We start from the raw sequence: 17,826 nt of genomic DNA, 5'->3' as shown, positions 1-17,826 counted from the left end.
TATAGTACTAAAGATCATGCCTACAGGTGAAAAAGGTCCTGCCCTGGCAAAGCCCCTTCCCCTGAGCATATATAGAAGTTAGGTGGGATTACATAAATTGTATGATAATTACTAATCTTAATAGAGGAGCTGTACTTGGGAGGCTACTAACACTAAATTTCTATGTATAAAGAATGGCATGTAAAGTGTGGAAGGGTGTCCTTGATTTGTGGAATACCACCGAGCATCCCAACTTGCACAACTATGAAATAAATAACCAGTGTCCCTCTCGAGTGTCTGATCATTGGCTTGTTGCACACTGGGTAAGGAATCCATTTTTTGTGGACAAGAGGAGCAGTCCCCAGGCTGAGGGGAGGTGGGGCAGAGCAGGGGCTGTGCGAGCAGCGGGAGAGGCCCCATGGCCCAGGGATAATGCCTCCAGGAGACGGCTGGCACGGCTGCCAGGCACCCTCTGCACCCTGGTGAGAGCCTGCCAGGAGCTCTTGACCAGCAAATTTGGGCCAGCTCTGATGTGGGAAGTGTGGGTAGATGTGAGCAAAGGAGGCCCTCAGGTCACTGTTCCATGCCTTTCCCCATACATCATGTTCCTTTAATGGTTTTCCTGCTTGAGTAGCTTCCTTAATGGCTCTTCTGCCATCTAAATCATTTTGTCTTCCACCAGCTCAAATTATCCTTGCAGCAGCAGCTTTCTGCTCCAGCCCATCTGGAAGAGCGTGTAGACGCAGTTTGTGAGTGAGACCCTACAACTACGTGAAAGGAGGTTGTGGCGAGGTGTGGTTCATCCTCTTATCCCAGGCAACAGGTGATAGGACAAGGGGAAATGGCCTCAAATTGCACTAGGAGAGGTTCAGCTTGGATTAGGAAAAGTATCTTCACTGAAGGAGTGATAAAGCATTGGAAAAGGTCTTCCAGGGGAGTGGTGAAGTCACCATCTCTGAAAGTACTCAAAAAATGAGCAGACATGGCCCTTTGCAATACGGTTTAGTGGTCATGGTGATATTCAGTCAAAGGTTGGACTTGATGATCTTGTAGGTCTTTTCCAACCTTAATGATTCTATGTGTGAGAGCACTACAGCAAACACGAGGCATGAAGAGATGGAGACTGATTTAGAAATCAGATGCAGAGAAGAAATCTAAGCCATGATGCTCTTGGTTGCATGCAAGAGGCTCACACCCTCCCAACAAGTCCCACCATTGCTCCCGCAGCTCCATGTGTGTGCACGTGTCTGTGATAAAAGACCCTGCTGGGGAATAAAGGCAGAGTCTCCCAGGGTGTTATTTATTCCAGCAAATGACTCCCTCATAGCATTGTTTGGAAAGTAAATTAATTTTGCGGGTTTTTTTTCCCAGCCCTATGAGTAGCAGGCATTGAGGAATTTCATATTATGGTTACTGTTCAAAACAAACTCTCTGTCTGTTTTACCCAGGTAAATGAAACTGATCTTTCCTACTATTTTTCTAATTTGTTTTAATGTTTTGTAATTATTTTTTAAAGGAATCATGCTATTAATGGGAGAATCTTGCAAAGGGACCAAGAATTAAATTTTTTTAAGATTGTATCTCCTCTGAGATGTGATTGCAACAGACTCTGTGTTTAGTTTCTATCGTGGTTTGTAAGCAAGACCCTGACAACATGATTTCACCACATTCCTGGTAGTCACAGCATCTCAAGAGCTGCAAACCCAAAAGGAAGAAGATCGACAGGAGAACCTCAGGAAAGATACAGCCTGACTGCTGGATAACCTTTATGCCTGGGGCCGAGGGGAGGATGACTCTCGAAGCTGCACTGCTGGTCTTGGTGAGTCTGCAACATGGCATCATCTAGTTCTGACCCAAAATATGAGATGCTGAATAATTAAAATTTTACGGGTTTTTATGGGTGTTACTGTGCCAGCTGTAGCTCAGTGATAACTGGTGTCAGTGTGAAGGTAAATTCAATGCAAATAAGCTGGTTTTCAGTTAGCTTTGGCCTAAATGATCCCTTTTTGATAAAACAACAAAAAAATGGGAATAGGGAGTAAATGGGAATACTGAGCTACTCAGCTCTGGAGCTGTCCATTAAAATAAATGACCAGGGTGCCCTATCTCAAATCCTGTGGTTGTCACTGGGATTTTGGGCTGCTGTGAAAACTCCCACCTAGGGGCAAGTTTCCTGAAACTCAGAACAGGACCTGAGTCGCTTACATTTAGAAATAGACTCGTTACAAGCTCAAGCTTGTCTGAGCTCGTTGCTAGGGAAGGCCTGCTACATGAATAACCTGTTTCTTCTTTCAGGTTGCAAGAAAACAGGAATACTTTTGGAGGGTTACTGGGGTTAAAGGACTACTTGCGTTTTTTCTTCAAGGCAGAAGATTTAGGTGATCAGTATTGTTTTCCTTGGCAATGTAATGTTTTTCAATCCTAAATTAAATATGCTTCTGTCACCTATTGCTAAGTCAGCAAAACAAAGTGGTCTTTTCCCTTTTCACTAGGGAAGACAGATGATGCCAGGAAGTGAGGCCCTTGTGGAAAAGCAGGTCAGGCCAGCAGAGAGCAGTATTTTGTCAGGAACACCATTTCCCCAGGGACAGGACAAAATTTCTCTTCTCAGTATTTATTTCTCTTAGTTGAAATATCTTGCATATATGTTCATAAACAGTCCTGCAGTTCAGACTAGAGATTACGAAGAAATGGAATGCAATGCTGGGTTATTGTTGTTTGTTTGTTTGTTTGTTTTTTCCTTTTTGTGTTCATGGGAACAGTTCTCCAACTGGGGACCAGTGTAGGTGGTTTAAAAAGTTTTGGATTTGTTCCTGAGATTTTGTCACATGCAGTACTGTGGTCATTCTTAGAATTCAGCCATACAGTCTGAGGTTTGTAACAAACTTGCAAGTATGATGTCTATTTGTCATACATATTATTTATATGTGCATATTTATATTCATAGCTAGGTGTATTGTATTTATGCTTGGTATATATCATACGTAAGCTAGAATTCAGGTTATTGGGAACCATTTGGGAAATTATCTCTGTCACTCCAGTGTTAAAAGAACAATTGTGTTGGATTTCTGAATGAGAATTAATAAACAGGCATCAAATACAAATTGCACAAATAGGGGAGAATCTGTATAATTAAAAGGCTATTTCACCAATTTGGTCATGACTATTATGAACAGTAACAAAATTATGTTGTAGATAGAAGTACAAGGTCATTATTTTTGGCCCAGTGTGCCCACAAACTGCACATCATTGGCATGTTGTTTTGTGCAGGCCAGGTAGCAGCATATGCTAAATGTCACTGACTGGTTCATCTCCTCCCATCCTCAGAGAGGCACATGGGTGTTCAACCAGCTGACACGTGCCCAGCAGTAGAGTCTGGGCTGCTGTATGCAGACCCGATTGCACATGTGCAGCGCGGAAAACCTGCCCTCTGAGGGCTGCACGGTTAATTAAAGCTTCTTGTGCAGGGCATATTTGCCTTGGTGCTCCTGCCCCTGGCCTGCCTGGGGACTGGTTCTTCCAGGCAGCAGTGCAGGTTTGTGAAATTCAAAGGGGTGAGGAATCTGTTCCCAGCTTGTGGCTGGTGCCGCTGAAGCTGGTGCATGGGTGCTCACACACCAGCCTTCCAACTGCTGTTGCTCTGCATCTCAGTTCCCGGCTGTGTCCTGAGTCCCAGACGCTTCCCAGCCATTTAACTAGTAATGCTGTTAATAATATCACATGTTTAAGGTATGAAGAATACCTCAGGTAACACCCTGAGATGTTTCACTGGACGATTTTGGAGTTCCTTTGCTAACAGCAGAATAGGAAGCCAGAAGTCCTGTCCCACAGCAAACTGAGTTGGGATTGCCTGAAAAAGAAAAATATTTGGAAATACTAAGGAAAAGTAACAGCAACTAAACCTATAGCTTAGATTTCCATCCGAGATCCATTTGCTCCCTTCATCTCAAAGACCAAATTATATTTGTGCTGACCTTTAGCAGAAAAGGGTGATGGTCATTGGACCCTGAACATTAACTTTGTTCCCTTGTTGCAAATCACGTCCCTGTGGTGTTTGCTGTGGTGATCTATCACCAGATCCTCCCCATATCCCTCAGCAGGATAGGTAGGTCTGCAGTCCTGTCACTTTTCTGAAACCCCACATGGCACCTGCTGCTCTCTGATGCCCTCCACTGTGGTTCTTGGTCATTCTTTCCCAAAATTTCTACCAAGGCACGACTTGGCATGTACTGTGGCTTCTCTGGAGCTGCATCTGTGCCTAGGGCCACAGTCAAGCATACTAGAGAGATACTGAGCTGCCATTTCCTTTCCTACGGAGGAAGCATAAATAAAATATTTCTCCATCTCCCCTCACCAATTTTCGACAAACTCATAGAAATTAAACACCTTTGAGACATTTATGTTTCTGTGGATTTTGGTCAGTAGTAACAGGTTCAAAAATTTTGGATGGGCAGTTCTGTCCTTGTATCATCATAGAGGATGTCTCCCAGGGGATGTCGCTGGTGTGTTTGTTAGTGGCTGTAGTAGGAGAAACCAGAAAAACTGAGCAGGTCTCTGCTGGTTCCTCACTGCTGCTCACGAGCCTTGTGCAGAAATGAACTGTAACTTTGGAAATGCTGCCTCAACGTGGTCTTTTTGGTGCCCTACAGGCTGAACTTCACAAATTTATCATGACCTACATAATTGACCTATATTATGTGTCTGTTTGTTAAATAGATTGCACTAATTAGAAACATGAATGGGGATGGCTTAGCAGTTATTTGTTTATACTGAGGTGTGTGCCAGTTGTCTGAAATGATGTATGGGAGGATCATTGCTCGGCTTTCCCCCTCTACCTTCTCCATATTTGGCATGTACCGTGAATTACTGGAATAAAACATGAATTGATTCTGCTTTCAGAAAAAAAAAAAAAAAGTAAAATTGTTTTTATTACTCTTCTTCAAGGGGATGTATCCTCCAGCATGTCTGTATGCAAGAAAATTAATCATGAGGGAGAAAACACAGCAAAATTTGCAAGCCCTTCATTTGTAGAGCAGCAAGTAAGGGTTGAGTGTGCTTTGCACTTTTATCACTTTGTTGAGACCTTTCTGGCTGACAAACAGCATTACTGCACCTTGCTGACGTTTGAGCATTCTATTATGAAAGGTTTTATTTCTCCTTGCACTTGTGTCACACTTGCAGACTGTTGGAACTATTTGAAATCCCGGGTGTCGGTGAAATGTGGTGAGTTTAATGGAACTGCACCCGCTTTCCAGCAAGTATGAATTTTGCTTTTAATATTTTCGACTGACATCCAAAGCCTGGCTGATTTGCCTCTAGGGGCAGATTTGGATCAAGACTTTAAAACAGATGTCCCCTGCTATAGACCCCCTCAGTTGTATTAAGATTGCTGTCGGGCGGTTTCCACTGCTGTGTCCTCATTCGTATAGAAGGGTGTGCAGAGTGTAATCTAATTAAGGAGAATTCGTCAGATTTTTTTTCATGTCTGCTATCCTTGTGTTGTTAACTTCTCCAAATTCATTAGAAATGTATCCATCTGTGGGCTGCCACATAGCACTGTGTTGAATATTATCCGTAATTCTTCCAAGAAGCTTGTTTTGGAGAAAAAAATAGGTGGGGAGGATGAGTAAAGTGAAAACAAATTACTACCATTTTTAACTGTTCGCAATTTCAGAAATTGTTCCTTGTGTTTCACGTTAGGAATGCATTTCAAGACAGTCAAAATTACATATTTTACCAGTAGGTTTGTGGACAGTGTTTGTTCAAATATGCATATTATTTATTTGGTAAAGTGATTGTCAAGTGGCAGAGATTTGTTGGGTGGAATAGACCGCCCATGCCTTTAACAGGCTTTTGTCATAATCGTGGAGTCAAGTGTGAATATTCTGAGGGAGAAGAAAGTAATTTCTAATGTTATCATTCTGCTTCCTCTGCAGAAGATCGATCCCAACCTCTTCTATAGAGCTTTTAAAAGCTATTACTGTCTGATGTGTGGCATTAAGGTTCAAAAAACCAGCTTTTGGTAAAAGTGCTCTGATGTAAAAAACCTTTTTGAGCATGACATTTGAAACCTAGGACAATTTAGCTTCAAACTGACCTCTTGAGGTTCCCATGCTCAAACCAGGGCCAAATTTGAAGTTTAATTGAATCGCTCAAAGCACTGTCCAACTGAGTGTTTAGTATCTCTGAGGATGGAGGCTCTCGGGGCCCTATCCCAGAACTGAAGGTGAAATGTGTTTCGTGATACCTGATAGGAAGTTGCCGTGTTCCAGTCTGTGTCCACCACTTCTTGTGCTGTCAGTGGGATCTCTGAAAAAAGCCAGTCTCCATCTTCTCTTCTTTAGGTAGATGCAGATAGCAAGAAGTTCTCCTCCTTACCTCCCTGTCTCCAGGTTGAACAAACAAGTGTTGAATGGAGGGGTAGGGACTCTTCCCTCTCCTGCTGGCATTCCTTTTGCTAACACAGCCCCAGGCATGGTTGGCTTTCTTTACTGCAAGAGGATGCTGCTGATCCTGGTCAGTTTGACCCCCAGGGGCTTTTCCATGGAGCTCTCCTGGGGCAGGACTTAGCATGTGCCTTTGCTGGACCCGTGAGGCCCCTGTCAGCCCACCTCTCCAGCCTGTGCAGGTCCCTCTGGAAAGCAGCACTGCCCTCCAGCTTGGGCCAGGGTACATGGCATCCTGCCTTTCGGGTCATTAAGGAAGACCTAGGTAGTATCGACCCCTGAAAAATGCTCTTAATATTCAGCTGCTAGTTAGACTGTGACTGCAGAAAGTAGTTGTGCGATTTGGGCAATGATTTGCCTCTTCACATGATTACTTGTTTTCATGCTGTTTAGTTTCATGATGGATTTTCTGTGTGAGTCTTCTGATATTTACAGTGACTATCATATAAAGTATGTCAGAAGCAATTTAAAGTCATTACGAAGAACAGAAAACTTGCGGTGTCTGTCTTCTCATAATATTGATAATATTCTTTTGCTTAGTATCTGTAGAAATGGGAATAGGGAAATACAGCTGGCTGTCAACTCCCTGCTGTGTGTGTAACCCAAGATGTCCAATTATAAAATTAAATATGGCCTCAAGAGTTATGAGCACCTGTTTCCTGTACAAAAATGTGACTGGGTCCGATTAAAGAGCAAAAACTACTTCAAGCCCCATTTCAATGTGACAGTGCTGTCTGAGGCAGTACAGCCTGCTTACACTGAGCAACAGGAGCTGAAGCCACAGTGGTCTGAGACAAAGCTCTGTGGGTTTCATTCTGTGACATTTTCATTTACAGAGGGGAATGTAAATAACAGGTGCTGTTCTTATCTCAGAAGCTGCAGAGGAGCACGTGAAAAACAAATCTTGACTTTAATTTAGGGTACCTTAAAAAATATGGTATTGTATCCAGCTTAAATATTTGCATCAGATCTGAGTGTAGTACTGTTTTCTTCTTTGCTGGATGTTGCTTCTTGTGCCCTGAGAGACAATTTTGGAGTGAGTCTTATGCCCTGAGAGCTGCTTCAGGGAGGTGTTCTGCTGTCTCCGTGCCCCTTGAGGTGGAGGAGTTCACTGTTCTCAGTCCTTCATGTGGATTTGCTAGACCCTGTACGTTAGCAATGAATGCACAGAATCTCATAAGGGAGAATAATCATGAAAGTCACTTTTCTGCTCTAAAAAGCTATGTACTTCTACTTTTGTTAGGAGGCGCCTAAAGTTTTGTGTCTGAAATAATCATTGTGCATGCACAGTGGAAAGAAAAGAAGTACCCTCAGTTAGTTTTTTCATGCCTTGAACCAACTACTGGCAAATAAATATTAGTGGTAGCCTGTTGTTAGCCTTCAATCATTTATGCTTCAGGACCTTCATGACTGTTTTCCAGTATTTCTAAGCCTCCTTGAAGAAGCAAATTAATTTTCCGTGGTTTAGTTCTTATAAACGAATGTGTTTTCTAGTGCTCCAGTGCTAAACTCACTGTTACTTATAAAGCACTCATGTGCCAGGGTGAATGCAGAAGTGCATGGATGAATACTTATGATCAGCTCAGAGAAGTAAACATTAAAAATCTCTGTGCTTCAACCTGTGGCACTGGAAGACTTTTTTCCAACACCAGTCTCCCTGCTCTTTGAAGACTGGGCCTTTTAAAGCACCCACCCTGGGCCCCCGGAAATGTAGACACCAAAAACCATTAATTGCTTTTGAATATAAAGTGCAGTCTATTGTGCCACCTTCTCTTTCTCAATAAATATGGTCACCTATCTGTCTAGCACAATTTATGAAAATAAGTCTCTTCTAGCAAAATGTAATCTTAGTCTCTCTGATGAGCTCAGTTGCTTTGATATTGTGATGCAGAAAAATAATGCTGTGAGGTTTTCAGAGGAAGACTTTTGGTGTTAGGCACCTGCGTGTTTGTTTGAGCCACCTTCATGCTCAACAAGAAACAGAAACTGTTCATTTTTTGGAGATAAGTTACCCAAACAATTGCTGCTTTTTAGTAGAATGTATAACCGTGGTTGTCTGGAAGGGTGATGTTTTAACAAGTTTCAGCTAACAAATTGAAAATTTTGTCAGTTGTAGAATAGTAGCTGAAATGCCCTAAAGGGACCTATTTATGAAATTTTCTTAGTATTATCTCTGGTGGATGGTTGGGCCATAGTTTTCAGGCAGTCTGTACGTTGGGTCTCTGTGCAGAAAGCAGTGGCAAGGAAGCTTGTGCAGAGGAGCAGCCAAGTGTGCTGTGTGCAACCATGGAGCTGATCTGAAGAGGGCTGCTCAGCCCTGGCGAGATAATGAGAGCTTTGCTTCCAGCAAAATTTGTCAGAACAGAGAGAAATCAGCATTTACACAAAGTTTGTAATCAAAGCCAGGCATTGCAGAGAGTGGGGTGGGAAACAAAGTAACAGCCTTCATTCTTGCTTGTGTGAGGGCTGAATCTTCTGGATCAAAGAGCAGACAAGACCCAAAACTTCATGTTTGCTACACCCCAGTTGTGTTCCTCAGACTAATCTGGGAAGCTGAGATAATAAGGACCAGAACCACTGCTGGTCAGTGACTGGGAAGGGGCAGTGACTATGTGGTCTAATGAGAATGCAGGAGCTGGGACAATAAGGGGAGAAACCTTGGAGCTGTGTCCTGCTGACCTGGCTGCATCAGACTGTTCCTGCCCCTTAAGTCCTGTCTGGCCTATCAGAGCTACCAGAGAAGCAAAGCATAGCAAAACCGAGGACTTTCCCAGAGCCAGTAGAGGTTGGTTGTGTTAGGGACCATGGAGCCAGAGCAGGAGATTGGCAGAAGTCTGCTCAATAAACATACCTTCTGCAGTCAGCAGGGGGAAGCCCTCCTTGAGGGCAATTCAGCTGTTTGAAGAGCAGAGCATCCCAGAGGGATGGGGGAATCAGATGCTAGATTTTCCCTTGTGTTCCTGGAGTAAAGAGAAAGAAAGGAGTTGACCTGGCACCAGCCGTTTGCCCACCTCCCATGAAAACCACGTCACCTCTGGCTTGTCCTCATGAATAACGGGGGTTTGAATTTACCAAGTGAAGTGATTGGCCCCGCCAGCCTGCTATTCATTTCTCCAATTAACAATCAGTTGCCTGAAAAATGGGCCAATCTGTTTCTTGGGGAGCTGCATAGAAAAATCCACAAGGCAAGCCAATTAGCATACCAGTCCTCACCGTCTAGGGAATTTAATTTAGTTTTTTGGTTGATCTAAGTACTGAAATATTGTTGTTTTGTTATGGAGCATATAATGTTTGTTAAATGGCTGAAATCCCCCGAGGCCCATATGCTGCTGATAGTCTCTGCGTCCTCCTGAGCCGGCAGAGGCAATAAGGCAAAACTGTTTTGTCCCGCACATGGCCCCTGTATTTTCCTGGCACAACGCGGCAGCTGGACGCAGGCAGAACAAACCTTCGCCACCCAGGGTGGGCGGGATAGCTTCCCTCCAAAATAGTTGCACACTTGAGCAAGCCCATTGTCTGTCCAGAAAGCATTTCAACCGCCTCTTACCAGGCAGCCGCCCGCTACAAAAAGTAGGCAGAGCCAGTGTTTGGACAACCTGTCTGCACAGTGTATTGTGCGGGGGCAATTAGTTTGCAAATTGCCCATTTGCACATCCACGCGTGAATTAGTTACATTGCTCCCACAGGATCTGTTTTTCTTATAATTACTGTTAAGGAAGGCCCATGAATAAAAAAGGTAATTTGGGCAAACACCTTTCTCCCCAAAAGCAGGAAGTTTGAGCCCCTTCCTCGAAGATAACAGGCGATGGATGGAGTCACTAGGAGGAAAAGAGTATTCCCAGGGATGTTGCCTCCATGTGTTTCTAATTCTCTGGGTCGATGCTGGTGTAATGGTGGCATGAGTTGTGAAAGAAAAATATATGACAGCTGTCGTCTTGTACTGCCATTCCTGGTGCACATGCTCTGTGCTTGGAGATGTGACCCCAATCCTGTAACTGAACTGCTCTTTCATTTCTGGAGAAATCTCACGTTGGGATTTAGCAGCCAAAGAAATACAGGAGCCTGACTGATTTAATGATGTTAGTTTTATTCTGGTCTGACTTTGCTGAAACTGGGAGAGAGTCATGTTGAAAGGAAAGCAGTCTAACTGAGTGGACAGTCCTCAGCATTCATGCCACCTTTAGTTCTCCAGTTCAAAAACCCAAAGTGCAGATCACTGCTACATAGTCAGCAGAAGGAGAATATAGATTAGGTGTGCCATGGTTGAGAAGCTGTGTCGCCGCCAAGTGAAGAAGCTACAGGAAGAAGTGAACAGGCTTCATAGTGTTTGAGTGAATGAGCAAGAGAGGGACTGATTATTTTCAGAGATGCTACAGTCTCAAGACTTTCAAGAGTCTCAAACCTCTGTTGTAGTGGAGAAGCAGGTAGACTCAGAACCCTGCAGTCAAAGGACTGTTGCTCAATAGTCTGTTAAAGATGAAGGCTGGAAGTGGGTCACTGCACGTACCAGGAGGAAGGTTCCTCCTTCTTCTCAAAATTTGGCAGGTATGGCTGGTACCTTCTACAACAGGTATGAGGCTCTGGAACTAGAAGGCCAGACAAGTGATGCAGTGGGCAGAGGTACTTCTGGGATAGTGGGGCCTCCTAAAACAACACCGCTTGTACCCCACAGCAACATCTCCTCTGTTAAGGGGGAAAGAAGGATAGTTGTAATAGGAGATTCCCTTCAAAGTGGAATGGAGGGCCCAACATGCAGGGAAGTCTGCTGTCTCCCGGGGGCTCAGGTAAGGGACATTACTGGAAAATCTCCTGTCTGGTAAAGCCCTTGGACAACTACCCACTATTGGTTGTTCGAACTGGCAGCAACAAAATAACAAAGAGAAGTCTGAGGGCAATCAAAAAAGACTTCAGGGTCCTGGGACAATTGGTAGAGGGATTAAGAGCACAGGTAGTGATTTCCTCAGTTCTTCTGGTAATGGGGAAGAGGATTGATAAGAATAGACAGATCCATCAGATTAATGAGTGGTTCCAAGGTTGGTGTAAGGGAAAAAAATTTTGGAATTTTGACCATGGGATGATCTACTCAACACCTGGCCTAGTGACACCTGACAGGATGCACCTATCTCAGAGGGGGAAAGAGTTCTAGAACATGAGCTAGCAGGGCTCGTTGACAGAGCTTTAAACTAGCCGGAAGGGGGGAAGGGACAAAACCAGGCTTGCCAGTGATGAGGATGGGATGGCCTGCCAGAACTTGAGAAAACCAGCACTGATGGGATCTCTCAATCTGCCTCAAGGGGTTTTGGCTACAGTGCACCACACCTGAAATGGTTCTACATTAATTCCTGCAGCATGAGGAACAACCAAGAGGAACTCCAAGCCTTGGTCCCCTCCCAGAGATTTGATATCACTGGCATAAGTGAAATCTGGTGGGATGAGTCCTGTGACTGGAGTACCCTGTAACAGGCTCTTCAGAAGGGACAGGCAGGGCACAAGAGGGGTGTCACTGTATGTAATAGAAGGGTTAGAATGTGTGGAGCTCACAGCTGGCAATGGTACAGTTGAGAGGCTCCGAGTGAGAGCCAAGGGGCAAACAAATGTCATCATGGGAGTCTGCTATAGACCTCCCAGCCAGGACGATGATGCCAACAAATTATTCTTTGAGGAACTAAGAGACATTTAGTCAACTACCCTTGTCCTTATGAGGGACTTGAATTTGACAGAAATTAACTGGGAGCACCACACAGCTAGTACAACCTGGGCCAGAAGATTACTAAAAACCCTGGGTGACAACTTCATGGAACAGGTCCTAAGGGAGTCAACTTGGAAAGGTGCCCTCCTTGATCTGCTGCTTGTCAACAGATCTCTCAAGTGAAGTGGAGATTGGCGGCTGCCTTGGCCACAGTGACCACAAAGTGATCAGGTTTAAAATCTCTGTCAACAGCAGGGAAAGTGCCAGCAAAGCCTCAACTCCAGACATGAGGAGAACAGAATTCAGGCTTCTCAGGGAACTAGTGAGTAAGTTCCCCTAGAAAAATGTTTCTGCAGATGCTATGGTCCCTCAGTGATGGTCACTTTTTGAACATGACCTCCTAAAGGCACAGGAACAGGCAATTCCCAATTGTCAGAAGTCAAGCAGGCGAGGCAGAAGGCCAGCTTGGCTTGAGCAGGGATCTTCTCTTGGAAATAAGGCAAAAAAAGGAAGGTGCATACCGGATGGAAGCAAGTTCAAGTGACATGGGAAGAAGACAGAGATGCTGCTTGTCGCTGCAGGGAGAAAATTCATGCAGCCAAAGCTCAGCTGGAGTTCAAGCTGGCCAGAAATATAGGGAACAACAAAAGTTTTTTTGCAAATATATTGAGGGCATTAGGCAGTATAGAAATATCATCAGCCTATTACAGGGTGAGGATGGTCACCTCACAAACAGGGACAGAGACAAGGCAGAGGTGTTTAGCGCTTTCTTTACCTCTGTCTTCAGTAAGGATGACAGACTAAAGGGGTCTCAGTGCCCTGAGCTGGAGGACCGTGACTGCAAGACTAATCAACTCCCAGTCAACCATGAAATTGTGTGGGATCTGATTTTTGAGTGGCCTTGCAAATCCAGAGAGGTCCCAGCTGACTGGAAGCTGGCAGACATTGTCCTGATTTTCAAGAAGGGCGAAAAGGAGGACCCCGGAAACTACAGGCCTGTCAGTGTCACTTCAGTGCCTGGTAAAGTTACGGAGAAGATTATTCTGGGAAAAACACCTGAAAGACAGTGCAGTCACTGGTCACAGCCAGCACAGCCTCACGAGAGGAAAGTTCTGCTTATCAAACCTGATTTCCTTCCATGACAATGTAACCCACCTAGTTGAAGCCAGCGAACAGAATCTTTTCGGATTTCAGTAAAGCTTTTGATCCTGTCTCTCACAGGATCACAGGATTCTCTTTGGAGAAGAGAAGGCTTAGAGGTGACCTCATCACTGTCTTCAACTACCTGAAGGGAGGTTATAGCCAGGTGGGGGTTGGTCTCTTCTCCCAGGCAACCAACAATAGGACAAGGGGACATGGGCTCAAGCTCTGCCAGGGGAGGTTTAGGTTAGATGTTAGGAAGAAATTCTTTACAGAGAGGGTAATCAGGCATTGGAACAGCCTACCCAGAGAGGTGGTGGATTCACCAGCCCTGGAGGTTTTTAAGCAGAGATTGGATGTGGCCCTTAGTGCCATGATATAGTAATTGGAGTTGGATCAGGAGTTGGACTTGATGATCTTGGAGGTCTTTTCCAACCCAATCTATTCTATGATTCTATGATTCTATGATTCTATGAAAAAAGGATCCTTCTCGACAAAATGTCCAGCCCACAGCTGGATAAACACATCATGTGGTGGGTGAGCAATTGGCTCATGGATCGAGCACAGAGAGTAATAGTGACTGGGGTGACATCAGACTGGTGACCTGTCACTGGTGGGGTTCCACAAGGATCCATCTTGGGCCCTGTGCTCCTCAACATCTTCATAAATTATTTGAATGCAGGACTGGAAGCAACACTATGCAAGTCTGCGGATGACACAAAACTGGGAGGAGCTGTTGACTCCCTTGAGGGCAGGGAGGCCTTGCAGAGAGACCTGGGCAAATTAGAGGACTGGGCAATCACCAACCATATGAAGTTCAACAAGGGAAAGTGTTGGATTCTGCACCTGGGTTGGGGCAACCTGGGATGTAGGTACAGACAGGGGAATGAGAGGCTGGAAAGCACTGCCTTGGAAAGGGACCTTGGGGTCCTGGTTGACAGCAAGTTGAACATGAGTCAGCAGTGCCCTGGCAACCACGGGGACCAGCCATGTCCTGGGAGGCATCAGGCAAAGCATCACCAGCTGGTCAAGGGAGGTGATTGTCCCATTCTGCTCTGCACTGGGGCCTCACCTTGAATATAGAAAAGCAAGTTATGGTCAGGTGATGTGAACGTTTTACATGGACAGTTGCTTTTCTTCTCAGAGGCTGCTGTGGTATGCACTCTGTTGCACCTATTTCTTTAACTTCAAGTAGTTGATCAGGATGAAGAAAGAAAACTTAATGCTCTGCAAATATCTTCAACAACTATAAAGACTTTGAAAAATACTTTTTTAACAAGAATTTCCTCTTGAATTATTTTACATAGCAGATGACTTTCCTTAATGTTTGTGCATTTGCACTGTGTCATCCACTTTGTTCCTGTCCAGCCTGGCTCTGGTGGCTTGTTCTCTGACACATCACTCTGCTCAGTTAACATTGCTGCACTTACCATTGCCTGTTTATTACAAGAAAAAGACATAAGCAACCCACAGGCATTCCTGTGCAGATATGTGGTATCTGATTTTCTCAGGTGCTGTGAGCCTGCTGTGTTTGCAGCTTTCAGTGGCAATTGGGTGGAGTAGGACACGCGTGAAGTCATGTCATGGGTCAATGTAACTAGCCTGTAGTCAGTAGCAAGGCATTCCAGGTTACTTGGTGTTTTCCCAAACAGGCAGTATCTTGCTGAGTGAGGCCAGCAAGAGGTGACCAAGCCAGTATGACTCCTGTGCTGCTTTTGCAGGACTATTTTTTTTTCCAGTAGACTTTTTGGAGGGCAAAATGGAAGGACTTCTCCAGTTACAGAAATTGTGAGGGCAAAAGTTGTGTCTTTCCTAACCTTCTCCTCCAGAAATTCAGCATGTATTTTGTTGCACACTTATTAGGTGAGTTACCTATGGCAAATTCCCTTCTACTTCTCTGTCAGTTAGTTGCCAGTGGCCACATATAACAGGAAAAAAAGAAAAAAAAAAGAGAAAAAATATCTCTTTGCCTCATATCTTTATGCCCTAGTTTCTGATAATGTCTTTTCTGAGGGTAAATAACATCACCATACCTCATGCACACATGACACCATGTACGAACAGCCAAGTTCATAGTTGGCACAGTTAAGAACAGTCCATTTTTTTGGTTGCTGTAAATAACTTTAGGGAATCTATGGTTAAAAATATGACCCTTCTTTTTTATCCAAATTCATCTTGCTTCTGAGAAAGAATGTGTTTCAGCCATGGCATTTTATTCAACCTTTTCTTCAGCTGTTTTAGGCATCATCCCAAAGAATCAGTCATCATCTTTTCCACAAAGATGCAGACAAAAGGCTGTAGTGTTTTTGAAAGCAATAATGTATTTCTACAGGTGCTTAAATTTGCTTGCACATCTGACCTGACCCTATGCTATTTAGTGTTCATGTATTAATCATTTGCAAATGTGAGGAAAACTCAGTTACTGACTTTAATGTTTCTTTGCAGCTCGGTGATTAACTAAATTCCACTGGGCTGAGAAAAGGCTGGTGTTGATTTGAGGATTTAGCAGTCAAATAGATTGAAAACTGGTCAATATGGGCACAGCCAATGTTGTATAACACTCATTTCTATTTAAACCAGAATGGAATAAAATTCCTGTTGTATTAGTAGCTGCAGTATTGTTTTAGCTGTAACATAGCTGTAGTATTATTTTATCAGCATGCTTACATTCTTGGAGCCAACTTACAATCTAATGGAAAAGGATCATTTGTCCTTTCTGAAACCATAAAAAGCAGGACTTCTCTGATGCTGTGTTAGCTCTCTCAAATTCTTTACACACTGAGTCATCTACTTTTCCTCCTTGGAAAGGTAAGGAGCTGGTAGTAACCTGCAGCTTTCACCAAAAGATGTGACCATGGCTTCTCTCTTTGTTTGAAACTGCAGAATTTTATTGGCTAAAATAAAATTATACTGAATCTCAGCTTAACAATCAGCACGTTGTAGGAAAGCCAGCTAATTAACAGGAGATACCTGCTCTTGGTAAATGCAGGGACTTCCTTCTTACTTGGACTCTGTTAGTCACAGTCCGTTTCAGTGCTGTCTTTATATTTCAGTATCAGTCCTTGCCCATTCCTGCCTGCTAGTTGGTAGCCACTGGTGTGATGATTTCCTTGAGCTACTACAGTTTAAAGCAATTATGTGTGTGATCATAGATCTCATCCCATTGTTAGTCCTAAGATTTGAGGAGCTCAGGCTGTGTATGGGGTAGAAAAGGACCAGGACACAGCTTTCCTGCTACAGACCACTGCTCTTTGATCATAACTCTGGTCCAAATGCTTTGGGGAATGGGTAACTGCTGCATTTTATTAAAGACATGCAACTGAAATAATAATCGGATAAAAGGATCATTTATTGTCAAATGATTATGGAGCTGCATTATGTGATTTTATATCTTTTCCTTCAAAATCTCTGCATTTCAAACCAGCTTGCAGTTTTACTCTGTGCCATTAACACTTTGGTATTACACAGGAGTATATTTCATAAGCAATTCAGTGGAATATGGATTATGTTATCAGGAAATAAATAAAATTTTCTCAAGTTGGCCTTGGCTCTGCTGGTGGTAATAGTGAAATTGTTTGTCCTTAAGCTATAGCAGAGGATTGGATTCTTAAAAACTGGATAGGGAGAAATGCTTTTAGAGTGATTTCTTTACAATAAAAACATGATAGTCTTAAAGCTAAATGATAATCTTTTTGAGTCCATTCCACATGAAGCAGGGGAGCAAATAGGTTCTCAGCTGATGTAAGTCAATGTAGTCCCATTAGCTGACAAAGCTGGGTCAGTCCACAGCAGCTGAGGATCCAGCCCCGTGACTTGGAAAGAATCATCATCTTGCTGTCAAAACCGGGGAAAAGACTGTAACAGGATTTTGTGAGGGCAAATAATATTGAAGAGCAAATAAGATGGGACAGGGACCAAATAGGATGGCTGTTTAATTTGTCATTTATCAAGTTTTTTTTTATTGGAATATGCACCAATGAGGAGAAGTTGTCTCTTAGAGCCAGTGAGGGCTGTTAATGTTTTTTAGTACTGTTTACTGTCTATCACTGCAGTGGAGCCAGGCTCATGAATAGTACACCTTTAATAACAAAACTCCTGAGTTAATCTCCTCTAGAGGTCTGCGTGACATTACTAGCTATAATCTTACCCTTCCAGGTTATTGTAGATGCACTTATGGGCATAAAACCCTCTTTGGAAGAATTAGGTATTTTCTCATTATGCATGCTAGTAGCTTTTCACTGAATATCACCAAATTTCCTTGAAAATCTGAGTTCCTCGGGCAAGCTGAAGAGTTTACCAAGTCTATCAAAAAGGATCTTAAGAATTTTCTTATGATTTGTCCTCTGAATTAGTCAGGTGAGATACTCTCTGATGAACTGTGGAAAACTAAAGCAGTTTATCTTCAGAACAGGCAGGTGCAGGATGTGCGTGGGGAAGGAAATGCTGAAGCAGAAATCCCTGCTGCACGTGGAGTCATTTTAGGACTATGGTGGTTGAAGGATCCGCACATCTCCGTTCCTTCCTCTGCCTTCAGGACCTCATTGCCATGTGTTCTAGGAAAATGTGCAGCAT

Source organism: Empidonax traillii, unplaced genomic scaffold (genome assembly GCF_003031625.1).
Source record: "Empidonax traillii isolate 1590-97213 ecotype Southwest subspecies unplaced genomic scaffold, ASM303162v1 scaffold808:size486820, whole genome shotgun sequence".
Classification (NCBI taxonomy): Eukaryota; Metazoa; Chordata; class Aves; order Passeriformes; family Tyrannidae; genus Empidonax; species Empidonax traillii.
This window is presented reverse-complemented; position numbering follows the sequence as displayed.